The 15,000-nt window shown below is 36.6% G+C and overlaps 2 non-coding genes and 1 pseudogene across 2 annotated transcripts; all 3 read left to right on the top strand.

Moving 5' to 3' along the window:
- LOC127642127 (autophagy-related protein 16-like) overlaps positions 1-15,000 on the top strand; it is a 29,852-nt pseudogene that overhangs the window by 9,906 nt on the left and 4,946 nt on the right.
- On the top strand, positions 11,832-12,110 carry LOC127642128 (small Cajal body-specific RNA 6). The gene has a single exon (XR_007970290.1). It is a non-coding gene; the product is annotated as a small Cajal body-specific RNA 6 (non-coding RNA).
- LOC127642129 (small Cajal body-specific RNA 6) lies at positions 12,412-12,690 on the top strand. The gene has a single exon (XR_007970291.1). It is a non-coding gene; the product is annotated as a small Cajal body-specific RNA 6 (non-coding RNA).

Below are 15,000 nucleotides of genomic sequence, written 5' to 3'. Positions count from 1 at the left end.
ATTGCGACGCTTTTGAGTTTTCGTTGAACGCCGTGTCCGTGGTGGCTTGACAAATTTTGACGTTTCGCCATGAAACAGGAAGTTGTTGTAACTCAAACATAAAATGTCCAATCTGCACAAAATGTCACATGTTTGATAAGAGTCCCGGCCTGAATACATCTACGTGCCAATATTCAGTTATAGTCATAGCGCCACCTACTGGCAACAGGAAATGACATGTTTTACACTGTGATACACTCTTAACAACATTTAAGTGATAAAAAATGATAAAACAATTGGAGTGACATTCCCTGGCACAGCCAAAAAGTAATTTTGCACCTGTTGTCATTGATGGATGCTTATGGAGACGGTAAATATTTGGATTGATTGCCTTTTTTTGTTTAGTTTAACCCTCTGGGGTCTGAGATTGTTTTGGGCCCTGGAGAAGTTTTGACATGCCTTGACATTTGTGCTTTTTTCAGTTGCTTAAAAACACATTAATGGCTAAAGTCTGATAACACTGTATTCAACACAAACTGGGCTACAATAATATGTGAGTACATGTTTGTATTTTTGAGAAAATAACGTTTATGCATGGTTTTTGAAAAAACTAAAATGTTAAGTCACTGAAATAAGGTCATATAACACATACTAAACATTTGTCCACAAGACCTTTGAGAACTGGATCTTGTAGCCTAGAGTTTGTGCTACACAATGATGTGAAAAGTATCCTGATCACTCATTCATACAAAACAATATAGTCATTTAACCTTTGTAAGACACGTTTAGTGTTGAAAGGCGATATGTGAGGAGGCGTGAACTATCATGAATATTGATGTAATTCACACCTGAGAAGACAAAAGACCCTCCTCTGGGCCTATCAATGATGAATGTGACAGATGGAGAATGAATGTGAGGAGATTTAATGATCAAAATCAAGTAATCTGACTATACATTTTCTTTACATAAAGACTTTACTTAATTTTAGACCTACACTACCATTTAAATAAGTCTCTTCTGCTCACCAAGGCTGCATTTATTTGATCCAAAATATGAGTTTCCTCGCTTGTGTATCGTGCGATCTTTCAAATGTGCAGAAAAGTGAATGAACTGTTTTTAAGGCACAGTCGGGGGCGTTCACCATGTGCGTTGATCGTCTCAGCACATTAGCGTATGAATAGCGCCCTCTGCTGGTGGGTGGATCACATTAGCTATAATGAAGCTGAGCCAGGAGAACCTGTACATCGCTTTGTTTCATACAGATTACATTGATAGAATAAATTTTAATAGTTTTATTTAAAAGTAGACATTTTAAGCTTTCTTTAGACATATGTTTCATGTTTGTGTGATAAGTATTCGCGGAGTTTCAGTTCATTTTTGTGACTCATTTCAGAAATATGCTCATTTACACAGAGACGGCTGACAGCTCACCCTTTTTATTTTCTTTATTTTACAAAAGCACAAGGTTTTGTTGTTATTGTGAGTATACACAAATAAAAGTTTACCCTTTATAGTCTCTAATGATGTCTTACACTTATATGTATGTTTTTTATAAAGTATTTTAAGTTGTTTCCGCTGTAATGACGAAAATATCCAGCAGGGCGCGCCGGCGCGTCCGTCGACCCCAGAGGGTTTAAGTGCAATTTGAATTGAGTCGTGTTTTTTGTGTTTCATTAAATTAATTAAAATTTTAAAGCACAATCAATAAAGCAAACATAGTCACCGACCCTCGGCAGAAGGTTTACGATATAATCGTATATCGTGCTATATTTTAAGGTGATTATCGCTCAAATAGTTTTTGCTTCAAAAGACATTAATTGAGCGTCTGGAGTCGCGCGGATTACTTTTATCATGCCTAAATATGACTTTTGGGTCGCCATACAGCCAGCAGCCTCACGGCAACCGTTCACTTTCATTGTATGGACAAACACAGCTGAAATGTGCTTATAAAAATCTCCATTTCGGCTCTGCTGAAGAAGGAAAGAAACACATCTGAGATTAATTAAAGTGACTAAATCATGAGAGAACGTACATTTTTGGCTGAACTAACTCTTTAAGCTACATTTGATGTATGGAAGGTGCTAAACTAATAATAATAATTATTACGATGACCGTAATTGAGTACTAATAGTGTACTTTTAAAAGCATACGTGTAATTAATCAGGATCTTAACAGGAAGCTGAAAAGGTGATTATAAATATAACTTCATCTGTTTTTCTTCTTGCACTACAATTAACGTGAAATTCGATGTAAAAATTGATTTTAAAGTTCATATAAATGTTGACGTTACAAGATCTAGAATTGATACTTTTTATACAAATTGTATAAATAAAATAAAATCGTGATATTGGAATATTTTTTGCCTTTAAATGCACGACCATATAAATGAAATATCATTTAAAATATATTTTGGCCAGCATCTAGAAGTAAATAAAAGTAAATAAACCTAAAATCTTGATGTGATAAAGTTCATATCACCTTGATGGAGGTAAAGATGTTCGTCAACTCTGATAAATGAGCTGTGAATTGCTGATGTGCATGAACTGAAAGTCGTTCTCACTTTTGCTAATTGATTGCTCAGCCAGCAAGACAAAAGAATGGGTGTAATGGGTCGACACCCATCAGTTTCTGACCTTCCATGCAGAAGAAAGGAGGCTCAATTCCTGACCTTCCATGCAGAAATGAGCCCCCTCTGTGATTGGTTGTTTGAAGCAGGCGGAGTGTTTCTGCACAGGTTAAAATGTGTGTAAACTCAAAGGTAAAGTATTTGTGTTACCTGATGTCATTGCAGACGCAGGCAGGCGAAGCTTCAGAAGGAATTAGCAGACGCTGCGAAGGAACCTCTTCCAATAAACCCGTAAGTTTGAGTTGCTTTGAGTTTTACACATCTTATATTTCAGTACTCACCGGTACTATGATCCGATCATTTACACACGTTGCCAGACTCGTATCGTTATGCATCACATGCATCTTTGAAACATATTTTATTGGATTTCTTTTAGGAAATTATTTTACCTGGCAAACACTTTTGAGGGTCTACCTTTTAATATATTTTAACTTGTTTTTAGCCTTGGTGTAAAATCACTTATTAACTAACTGAATGAACTAACTTGGAGTTTTTAATCCAGCATAAATTTCATTTAATTCAGTATTCCCACAGCCATGGAAAATCAGGAATTGTCAAGGAATTTTAAAATGTTAATTTCCATGCCAGAAATTTAACTAAAAAATGTATGCATATAAAGTTCTATAGTGAATATATTTTTTCTATTGATGCCCATCACTGAAATAATTAATAACATAGAAGTTAATTTTTTAGGGTACAATTTCTGTAATGGATATAAGAGTTTAGGGTATAGGTCGACTGATATTACATTTCACAAGTACAGCAAAAAAACTAAATGTGTAAAAGAAACAGTAATTCTATGGTACGTGTAAAAGAAACAGTAATTCTATGGTACATGTAAAAGAAACAGTAATTCTATGGTACGTGTAAAAGAAATATAGTAATTCTATGGTACATGTGAAAGAAATATAGTAATTCTATGGTACGTGTAAAAGAAACACAGTAATTCTATTGTACATATGAAAGAAATATAGTAATTCTATGGTATGTGTAAAAGAAATATAGTAATTCTATGGTATGTGTAAAAGAAATATAGTAATTCTATGGTACGTGTAAAAGAAACAGTAATTCTATGGTATGTGTAAAAGAAACAGTTATTCTATGGTACGTGTAAAAGAAACAGTAATTCTATGGTGCGTGTAAACGAAACAGTAATTCTATCTTACGTGTAAAAGAAACAGTAATTCTGTGGTACGTGTGAAAGAAACATAGTAATTCTATGGTACGTGTAAAAGAAATATAGTAATTCTATGGTATGTGTAAAAGAAACAGTAATTCTATGGTACATGTAAAAGAAACAGTAATTCTATGGTACGTGTAAACGAAACAGTAATTCTATCTTACGTGTAAAAGAAACAGTAATTCTATGGTACGTGTAAAAGAAACAGTAATTCTATGGTACGTGTAAAAGAAACAGTAATTCTATGGTACGTGTAAACGAAACAGTAATTCTATCTTACGTGTAAAAGAAACAGTAATTCTATGGTACGTGTAAAAGAAACAGTAATTCTATGGTACGTGTAAAAGAAACAGTAATTCTATGGTACGTGTAAAAGAAACAGTAATTCTATGGTACGTGTAAAAGAAACAGTAATTCTATGGTACGTGTAAAAGAAACAGTAATTCTATAGTACGTGTAAAAGAAACATAGTAATTCTATGGTACGTGTAAAAGAAACATAGTAATTCTATGGTACCTTTAAAAGAAACTTAGTAATTCTATAGTGCGTGTAAAAGAAACAGTAATTCTATGAGTACGTGTAAAAGAAACAGTAATTCTATGGTATTTGTAAAAGAAACAGTAATTCTATGGTACGTGTAAAATAAACATCAGTAATTCTATGGTACGTGTAAAAGAAATATAGTAATTCTATGGTACGTGTAAAAGAAATATAGTAATTCTATGGCACGTGTGAAAGAAACAGTAATTCTGTGGTACGTGTAAAAGAAACAGTAATTCTGTGGTACGTGTAAAAGAAACAGTAATTCTGTGAGTACGTGTAAAAGAAACAGTAATTCTATAGTAGCGTGTAAAATAAACATTGTAATTCTATGGTACGTGTAAAATAAACATTGTAATTCTATGGTAGCGTGTAAAAGAAACAGTAATTCTATGGTACGTGTAAAAGAAACAGTAATTCTATGGTACGTGTGAAAGAAACATAGTAATTCTATGGTACGTGTAAAAGAAACAGTAATTCTATGGTACGTGTAAAAGAAACAGTAATTCTATGGTACGTGTGAAAGAAATATAGTAATTCTCTGGTACGTGTAAAAGAAACATAGTAATTCTATGGTAAATGTAAAAGAAACAGCAATTCTATGGTACGTGTAAAATAAACATCAGTAATTCCAGAGTACGTGTAAAAGAAACAGTAATTATATGGTACGTGTAAAAGAAACATAGTAATTCTATGCTACATAATTCTATGGTACGTGTAAAAGAAACAGTAATTCTATGGTAAATGTAAAAGAAACAGTAATTCTATGGTACGTGTAAAAGAAACAGTAATTCTATGGTAAATGTAAAAGAAACATAGTAATTCTATGGTACGTGTAAAAGAAACAGTAATTCTATGGTAAATGTAAAAGAAACATAGTAATTCTATGGTAAATGTAAAAGAAACAGTAATCCTATGAGTGCGTGTAAAAGAATCAGTAATTCTATGCTACATAATGCTATGGTACGTGTAAAAGAAACATAGTAATTCTATGGTAAATGTAAAAGAAACACGCAATTCTATGGTAAGTGTAAAATAAATATCAGTAATTCTATACTACGTGTAAAAGAAACGGTAATTATATGGTACGTGTAAAAAGAAACAGTAATTCTATGCTACATAATTCTATGGTAAATGTAAAAGAAACAGCAATTCTATGGTACGTGTATAAGAAACAGTAATTCTATGCTACATAATTCTATGGTACGTGTAAAAGAATCAGTAATTCTATGCTACATAATTCTATGGTACGTGTAAAAGAAACAGTAATTCTATGGTAAATGCAAAAGAAACAGCAATTCTATGGTAAGTGTAAAATAAATATCAGTAATTCTATACTACGTGTAAAAGAAACAGTAATTCTATGGTGCGTGTAAAAGAAACAGTAATTCTATGGTAAATGTAAAAGAAACAGCAATTCTATGGTAGGTGTAAAAGAAACAGTAATTCTATGCTGCATAATTCTATTGTACGTGTAAAAGAAACATAGTAATTCTATGGTAAATGTAAAAGAAACAGCAATTCTATGGTACGTGTAAAATAAACATCAGTAATTCCAGAGTACGTGTAAAAGAAACAGTAATTATATGGTTACGTGTAAAAGAAACATAGTAATTCTATGCTACATAATTCTATGAGTACGTGTAAAAGAAACAGTAATTCTATTATGCGTGTAAAAGAAACATAGTAATTCTATGGTACGTGTAAAAGAAACATAGTAATTCTATTGTAAATGTAAAAGAAACAGCAATTCTATGGTAAGTGTAAAATAAATATCAGTAATTCTATACTACGTGTAAAAGAAACAGTAATTCTATGGTATGTGTAAAAGAAACATAGTAATTCTATGCTATATAATTCTATGGTAAATGTAAAAGAAACAGTAATTCTATGGTGCGTGTAAAAGAAACATAGTAATTCTATTGTAAATGTAAAAGAAACAGCAATTCTATGGTAAGTGTAAAATAAATATCAGTAATTCTATACTAAGTGTAAAAGAAACAGTAATTCTATGGTATGTGTAAAAGAAACATAGTAATTCTATGCTATATAATTCTATGGTAAATGTAAAAGAAACAGTAATTCTATGGTGCGTGTAAAAGAAACATAGGTAATTCTATGGTAAATGTAAAAGAAACAGCAATTCTATGAGTAGCGTGTAAAAGAAACAGTAATTCTATGCTACATAATTCTATTGTAAGTGTAAAAGAAACATAGTAATTCTATGGTAAATGTAAAAGAAACAGCAATTCTATGGTACGTGTAAAATAAACATCGTAATTCTATAGTACGTGTAAAAGAAACAGTAATTATATGGTACGTGTAAAAGAAACAGTAATTCTATGCTACATAATTCTATGGTAAGTGTAAAAGAAACAGTAATTCTATTGTACGTGTAAAAGAAACATAGTAATTCTATGGTACGTGTAAAAGAAACATAGTAATTCTATGGTACGTGTAAAAGAAACAGTAACTCTATGGTACGTGTAAAAGAAACAGTAATTCTATGGTACGTGTAAAAGAAACAGTAATTCTATGGTAAGTGTAAAAGAAACAGTAATTCTATGGTACGTGTAAAAGAAACAGTAATTCTATGGTACTTGTAAAAGAAACATAGTAATTCTATGGTACGTGTGAAAGAAACAGTAATTCTATGAGTGCGTGTAAAAGAAACAGTAATTCTATGGTACTTGTAAAAGAAACATAGTAATTCTATAGTACGTGTAAAAGAAACAGTAATTATATGGTACGTGTAAAATAAACATAGACTTGCACTTGTCAAGTACATTTTGACCAGGCAAGATTTTTGTTTATTTAGTTGTCATGACAACCAGGTTACGTGCCTTCCAAGGGCTTCTTAGAACAGAGCGCGACATTCGTGAAGCTAGCAGTTTTTGTGGCTAGCTACCAGCAGCGAATGCCCGGATTATACAAAACTGTCTGATTCAATTCAGTGCAAATCATCAGAATAAGGTAAGCGCCCTGGCTATTGTTTATGTTGTGCTGTAGGTGTTTTGGGTTTAGTGTTAAAACTGAATGAAATCAACATTAATTAGAAGATGAATTCCATGTAGGGATACATGCAGTAGTCCCAACAAGCATTTTTTTTAACAAAATTGTGTTTTTTTTTAGTTGGTAGATCTTATTGAGTTGGTCATTTAAAAGTAGATCATCACGCAAAAAAGTGTGGACACCCCTGGTTTAGGGTATAGGTCGAATAACGTTTTAATTATAGATTTAATTATTTAAATTTTTCTTCCCAATTTGTAGCGCCCAATTCCCAACGCGCTCTTAGTCCTCGTGTTGGCGTAGTGACTCGCCTCAATCCGGGTGGCGGAGGACGAATCACTGTTGCCTCAGCGTCTGAGACCATTAATCCACGCATTTTACCACGTGACTTGTTGAGCACGTTACCGTGGAGGCGTAGCGCGTGTGGAGGCTTCAGGCTCCACGGCATCAACGCACAACTCACCACGCGCCCCACCGAGGCGAGAACCACATTATAGCGACCACGAGGAGGTTACCCCACGTGACTCTACCCTCCCTAGCAACCGAGCCAATTTGGTTGCTAAGGAGACCCGGCTGGAGTCACTCAGCACACCCTCAATACTCGCTGGCATACCCAGACCCCTTGTGTAATCCTTTTAATTCAACTACAATTAACCCTAATGAGAATGAATCATAAAGGAGCTGTTTTAATAATTAGATCTCATATTTAAAGACAAAAAAAAAGTAAATGTATCAAATGTTGCAATTAAAACACTATGTTCTACGGAGGTATTTTTGTATTTTGGTGGCATTTCGGTGCCTCGAGTCCTGGTGGGAATCCTCTGAGATTTCAATGAATGCTTTGATCTGATTGGTGTAGAGATGATGACATCGAGGTTCTCTCAGAGGATGCTGGGAAGGGAACGGGTGAATCGTGTCCGAGCAGACCGCTCAGCCGCACACCCAGGTACACACACGCGCAGAAATGTCACGTGAAAACACTCATGTTGGCATTATATGTAACAACAATTCAACAATTCATCCAGATGTTTTCTGTCTCAGTAAGCCTCGTCTCAGGCTCTTCCTCCTGGCGGTCTGCTGGATTCCATCTCTAATATGTTCGGGTATATTACAGTCTTATTATATCTTCCTCTTCTCCTCTTCCTCATCCTCTGTGTCGAAGTGTGATTGTGCGTGTGCGTGCACTCTTTTGCTATACTTGTGAGGCCTAAAATATCATCACTAATGTACTGAAGCGTCTTGAGCGGTGAAGTGTGAGTCCGACACTTACAGATGTATAAACCTGTTAATTGGACATGCAAATGGTGTTCCCTGGCGTCCTTAAAAAGTCTTGTTTTCGGTTTCCAAAATGTAAGGCCATAAATGTCTGAAATGGTATAACACAAGTCTTAATTATCCTTTAAAGAGGTCCTAAATTTAGGGACAGAAAAACATAGCAAAATGGCCAAATGTTATTCTTAAACTGATTTTATTTAAACAAATCTATAGTCTGTATGCGCTGCACGCTTCAAAGTGAAGATGCGACACTGTTGCACATTGTCCAAGCATGCAGGGAGCTCAGAGCACTTTAAAATCAGCTACTGCTTATTATTGTTTTATGGCTGTTTATTTGACAGTGTGTGTATGTATTAATAAGTTGTAGGTGAGCGTAAGAGTGCATATTTTCATTAAAAAGTTAAATGGAGTAATTGACTCCGTAAAGATAGAACCGATTCTGAACACCTGAAGCGAGTTGTTAGTAATTCCAGACACTTCCTGTACTAGCCTACGTCATTTGGTAACACAAAACCCGCCTCTGGTCTTCATTGGCTGCTCATGAACAGCTTTGACCCGCCCTCAAACACTACACTAAGCGGTAGACCAATCACAACAGACTGGGACATCTGACCAATCAGAGCAGAGTAGACTCTCTGAAAGGAGGAGTTTAGAATGTATGCTTTAGAACGGACCAATCAGAGCAGAGTAGACTCTCTGAAAGGAGGAGTTTAGAATGAATCGTTTTTGACACTTGGGGAAAAAATGGTGATGCTGCAATTTAAATTATGAGCAAATTAAAGTGTTTTTTGACGTTGGATGCATGTAAATCTGTTGTAGGAGACCTTTAAAACACAATTAGGCACGTTTAAAAATAGTAGGTGCAATCCGTGCATTGTCCCTGGTTGGGGAACCGCAAATTATTGAGTCTATGAGTCCTAAAATAATAAAATAAACTGGTGTGTGTGTGTGTGTGTGTGTGTGTGTGTGTGGGTGTGGGTGTCTCATTGTTCACTCTTTCTGTGTCTGCAGCTTGTCTGATTCTGTCCAACCTGGTTTCATCCCGTCCGACTCCAGGTGATGCATACTGTGGTGTCAGAATGTGTTTGTGTGTGACTTGAGTGACACTGTTTTAAACTGCTAACGTGAACCCAAAAAAAATGCTAAACTCCCGGGAGAGGGTTATATTTCAGAATGACTGAGGAAGGGATTATGCAAGTCTTTATGTGGTAGAAATGTGGAAATAGAAGTCTTGCCATTTCTGTGTGTGCAGTTGTTAGTGTGTAAGATGTGGAGGTTTTATAGGGCTGGTCAATATAATGATACAATTATTATAATGATTATAAATATAATGTATATTATAAAAGTAAAAATTCATGTAATTAAATTGCATTGCATTATTGACATCGATCAGACATGCTTGTGTCAGCGTCTCAGGTGTGTTGTGTCATAAACATAAATATTTAGGTCACTGTGTCAAGTTAAATATAGTTTAATACTTAGAACACATCTTGAGATCTCTTAAATTCGAATTTGCGCTTCATCAAGTGTTTAGAACGCAAGAATGTAACGCATGTTTGTGTTGTTCTGCTGAAGTGTTTCTTCACTGTATAAACTGTGTGTTGCTCATACAGCTGAAGTTTCACTTACTGCCCCCTGGAGTAAACAGGTGGTACTACACGCATTTCTCAGGAATCTTCCATATTACGGTTCGGGGGCATTGAGATTAATTGCATTAATTTTGTTCAACACGTTATTTTTTGTCAAATTTATCGCACTGAATTAACGTGTTAAATCGACAGCCCTAATATATATATATATATATATATATATATATATATATATATATAATATATGTGTGTGTGTGTATATATATAGTAAATGTTTGAAATTAGTTTTGTTGACAAAAATATAATTGTTCCACCATATTAATTTATTTCATTAAAAAAAACTTTCACATTATTCTAAAATGTGAAAAAATAATTTTTTAAGTGACCGGTTAAGTGCTTTTGGAAAAGATGTGTTTTTAGCCGTTTTTTGAAGATAGAGAGTGAGTTAGCTACCCGGATTGAGTTGGGAAGGTCATTCCACCACCGTGGTATGATGAAACTGAAAGTCCGGAAAAGTGTTTTGGTGCCTCTTTGTTTTTGTACGACAAGGCGACGTTCCTTAGCCGACCGCAGGTTTCTGGTGGGAACGTAGCTCTGCATAAATGTTTTTAGGTATGCTGGAGCAGACCCAGTGACTGTTTTATATGCCAGCATCAGGGCCTTGAATTTAATACGTGCATGAACGTATATATATATATATCACACACACACACATACACACACACACACACACACACACACACACACACACACACACACACACACACACACACTACAGGTCAAATGTTTTGAAACACATACACGTTCTTTATTATATGTGTGTGTGTGTATGTACATAAATATATATATATATATATATATATATATAAATATAAATATTTTCTTTTTTTTTCTTCTTTTTTCTTTTCACATTTTAGAATAATAGTAAAGTCATCAAAACTATGGAATAACATAAATGGAATTATGCTGTGACTAAACAAAATCCAAAATAAATCAAAACTGTTATATTTTAGCATCTTCAAATCGAGATTGGCACAATTATATTTTTGTCGACAAAACCAATTTCATACATGTAATCAAACGCCTTCAGATCAAAAGATTTTTAAGATTGTGAGAAACATTTCAGTCGCGTTTCAAAACTATTGACTGGTAGTGTGTGTATATATATGTACATATAAATGGAGATGATTTAGTACTATAGGTACTCGCCCTAGAATTGTCTGTCTTGTCCACCTTTATGTGTGTTTTTGTGCATGAACGGTGAAATAGCAATTGTGACTAAATTTACTGCAAAACATTTTGATTTGAAGAGAATGTCACATGCTTATCTAATAATATTGCCATGTAACATTGTGCAATTATACACGCTTTAGTCCATGAATGCCCCTCTTTACTAAGAATCCATGCTTGTTAAAGTAAGACAATATAGTCATTCAAAACGAGTACAGAACAGCCCGTCTTTCTCTCCATTAGAAGACGTCGTTCTGTGAACTCGTTCGGGACGTCTGCTGAAACCGCGGAAGTGCCATCGGCGTGTACCGACATCCGGGTTCCCTCAACTGCTCTGCACATCTTTGTGAGTATATTTACTTTTATATGGCATTTTATTTATTTATTTATTTATTGTCCACAAGGTCAATGATGTGATGTAAAAGGTCTGACGCCGTCATCTCCTTCCAGTCCCTTTTTGACCGTCCCAGCAGCCCCTTTCTTTTTTATCCCAGCGTACTTTAGTGGTGTATTGCTGGTTTGAGGTGGCTGCTGATATTATGGATGTTTTGCTGAATTAAGAGTCTTTTAAAGAACTAGAGACTCGAATCAGCAGCGTCCAACATCAACGTAACACACAGGAGGGCGGGACTCAAAGAGAACGAAAAAACGGCCCGTGATCTCAAGTTTTCAAGCTGAGACCTTTAACCTCGTGAGCTCCTGCATATTTTGGCTGAATTTGAAAGCTCACTTTATACACATACGGTGTACTAATTGTAAAATAATGGTCTAATGTGACCAAAAAAGCCTCCAATAATGTTTACAATCTTCAGATGAACGTTTATATGTGCAGGACGCCCATGATGGAGAAGTGAACGCTGTGAGGTTTGGTCCTGGTTCTCGTCTGCTCGCCACAGGAGGAATGGACCGCCGGGTCAAACTCTGGGAGGTCATATCAGGTAGTGTATGGATATTATCAACCACAGTTTTCATCAAGGGTCAAAGGTCAATGATGTGATGTAAAAGGTCTGACACCGTCGTCTCCTTCCAGTCCCTTTTCTTCCCTCCCAGCAGCTCCTCATGAGTTTTCCCAGCACGCTGGAGTTGTGCGTTGCTGGTTTGAGGTGGCAGCTGATATTATGGATGTTTTTGCTGAATTAAGAGTCTTTTGAAGAACTAGAGACTCGAATCAGCAGCGTCCAACATCAACGTAACACACAGGAGGGCGGGACTCAAAGAGAACGTAAAACCGGCCCGTGATCTCAAGTTTTCAAGCTGAGACCTTCAGTCGTTTCAAAGAGGAAATTGTCCAAATTTTGCTCTAAACCTTGTGAAACTCAACAGTGCAACCGCAGAATTTCAGTGTTTCCTCCTTTAAAAAGTGTTTAAAAGCTTATTTTTTTGTCCAGGGCGGTGTGAACCCAAAGGAGCACTGACCGGCAGTAATGCTGGAATCACCAGTATAGAGTTTGACAGTGCGGTAAGTTATTCTGTATTAGTCACTAGAGCTGGATATAAGTGCATCACATTTACATTTATGCATTTTGCAGACGCTTTTATCCAAAGCGACTTACAGTGCACTTATTACAGGGACAATCCCCCCGGAGCAACCTGGAGTTAAGTGCCTTGCTCAAGGACACAATGGTGGTGGCTGTGGGGATCGAACCAGCAACCTTCTGATTACAAGTTATGTGCTTTAGCCCACTATGCCTCCACCACCACCAATATTATTGCAGAGATTTACAGTTACAAACGACAATCCACCGAGTGCAACGCTTGTTAGTGTTTTCCATGAAGACACCTACCAGAGTCCCTTTTTGGTCCCTCGCAGCAGCCCCTTGTTTAAGTTTCCCAGCATGCTCTAGTTTTGCGTTGCTGGTTTGAGGTGGCAGCTGATATTATGGATGTTTCTGCCGCATTAAGAGTCTTTTAGAGAATTAAGCGAGACCCAAAACAGCAGCGTCCAACATCAACACAACACACAGGAGGGCGGGACTGAAGGACAACGATAAACCGCCCCGTGAAAATGAAGCTCAAAGCAATGGAGATGCTTTTAAAATTAAGAAATTCCCAGCCAACCTGAATTGGTTTGAACTGATTTGACTCGAGCAGAACTGAACGCGGTGTGTTTGTGTATTGCAGGGGTCGTATCTATCTAACGATTTTGCGAGCAGAATTTGGACTGTTGACGACTTCAGACTGCGGGTGAGAATATCACTGAATCACATGTACATACCAAGTGTGCCGCACAAGCCCTCAAAAGTGAAGCCAAAATGTCTCGATCGCCCCCCAGTGACTGGTCCTAGTATAGGTCATAAGCCCCGCCTCCCCATGTTATTCAACGGGACGTGAGACCAACTAAACAATTAAATTACACTTCACATATCTTTTTTCCAAAGATAGTTTCTGTCATTTACTGTAGTTTCTATCACGTTGATGTCATTTCAAGTGTTTGTTTTTAGTAATTTGATGCTATGAAAACGGTGCTGTGACATCATGATTGACAGCTGTGATTGACAGGTTCTCTGAGCCGAAGTAGTCACTGAAGCACCAACTGACTTTTTTCGGGATCTTCGGAGGACTGAGGAGATTGGAGCTTTAAATTTAATATCAAAATTTCTATAATTAATTATTTCACACCGTCATAAGTCAAAAGTGCAGGGGCGTGTGCTTGCGATTGATTCAGCGAGAGTGAGGGCGGGGCCTTGATTTCGCGGCTTTACTTCCTGCTCACTACTGCGCAGGTCTGGTCCCGAAATCGCAACTGCGCAGACTCAAGTCCCAAGATGTCAGTGCCATATCGGGACACTTGCGGCTTCAGTTCTCACCAATGGAAAAGAGCGAAGGGGCGTCGGCCATCTTTTTTTAGTCTATGGTACATAGACTCGAACACTTAAAATCAATGTGTGTTTGTGTCTGTCTGTTTTTGTTTGTGTCTGTCTGTGTTTGTGTCTGTGTGTGTTTCTGTGTGTGTGTGTGTGTGTGTCATTCTGTGTTTATCTGTGTCTGTCTGTTTTTGTTTGTGTCTGTCTGTGTTTCTGTCTGTCTGTCTGTGTTTGTATCTGTGTGTGTCTGTCTGTGTGTGTGTTTGTGTGTGTGTGTGTGTGTTTCTGTCTGTCTGTCTGTTTGTGTGTGTTTCTGTCTATCTGTGTGTCTGTGTCATTCTGTATGTGTGTCTGTCTGTTTTTGTGTGTGTCTCTGTCTGTTTTTTTGTGCGGGTGTGTCTTTGTGTCTGTCTATCTGTGTGTCTGTGTCATTCTGTATGTGTGTCTGTCTGTTTTTGTGTGTGTCTCTGTCTGTTTTTTGTGCGGGTGTGTCTTTGTGTCTGTCTGTCTGTGTGTGTGTGTGTGTGTTTCTGGCTGTGTGTGTGTGTTTCTGGCTGTGTGTCTGTGTGTTTGTCTCTCTCTCTGTGTGTGTGTGTGTGTGTGTGTGTGTGTGTGTGTGTCTCTCTGTGTATCTGTGTGTGTTTGTGTCTGTCTGTCTGCTTGTGTTTGTGTGTCTGTGTGTGTGTGTGTGTGTGTTTATCTGTGTCTGTGTTTGTCTTTCTGTGTGTGTGTTTGTGTTTGTGTGTCTTTCTGTGTGTGTGTGTGTCA

The sequence above is a fragment of the Xyrauchen texanus genome, unplaced genomic scaffold (genome assembly GCF_025860055.1).
Source record: "Xyrauchen texanus isolate HMW12.3.18 unplaced genomic scaffold, RBS_HiC_50CHRs HiC_scaffold_394, whole genome shotgun sequence".
In the NCBI taxonomy this organism is placed as follows: Eukaryota; Metazoa; Chordata; class Actinopteri; order Cypriniformes; family Catostomidae; genus Xyrauchen; species Xyrauchen texanus.
This window is presented reverse-complemented; position numbering and strand designations above follow the sequence as displayed.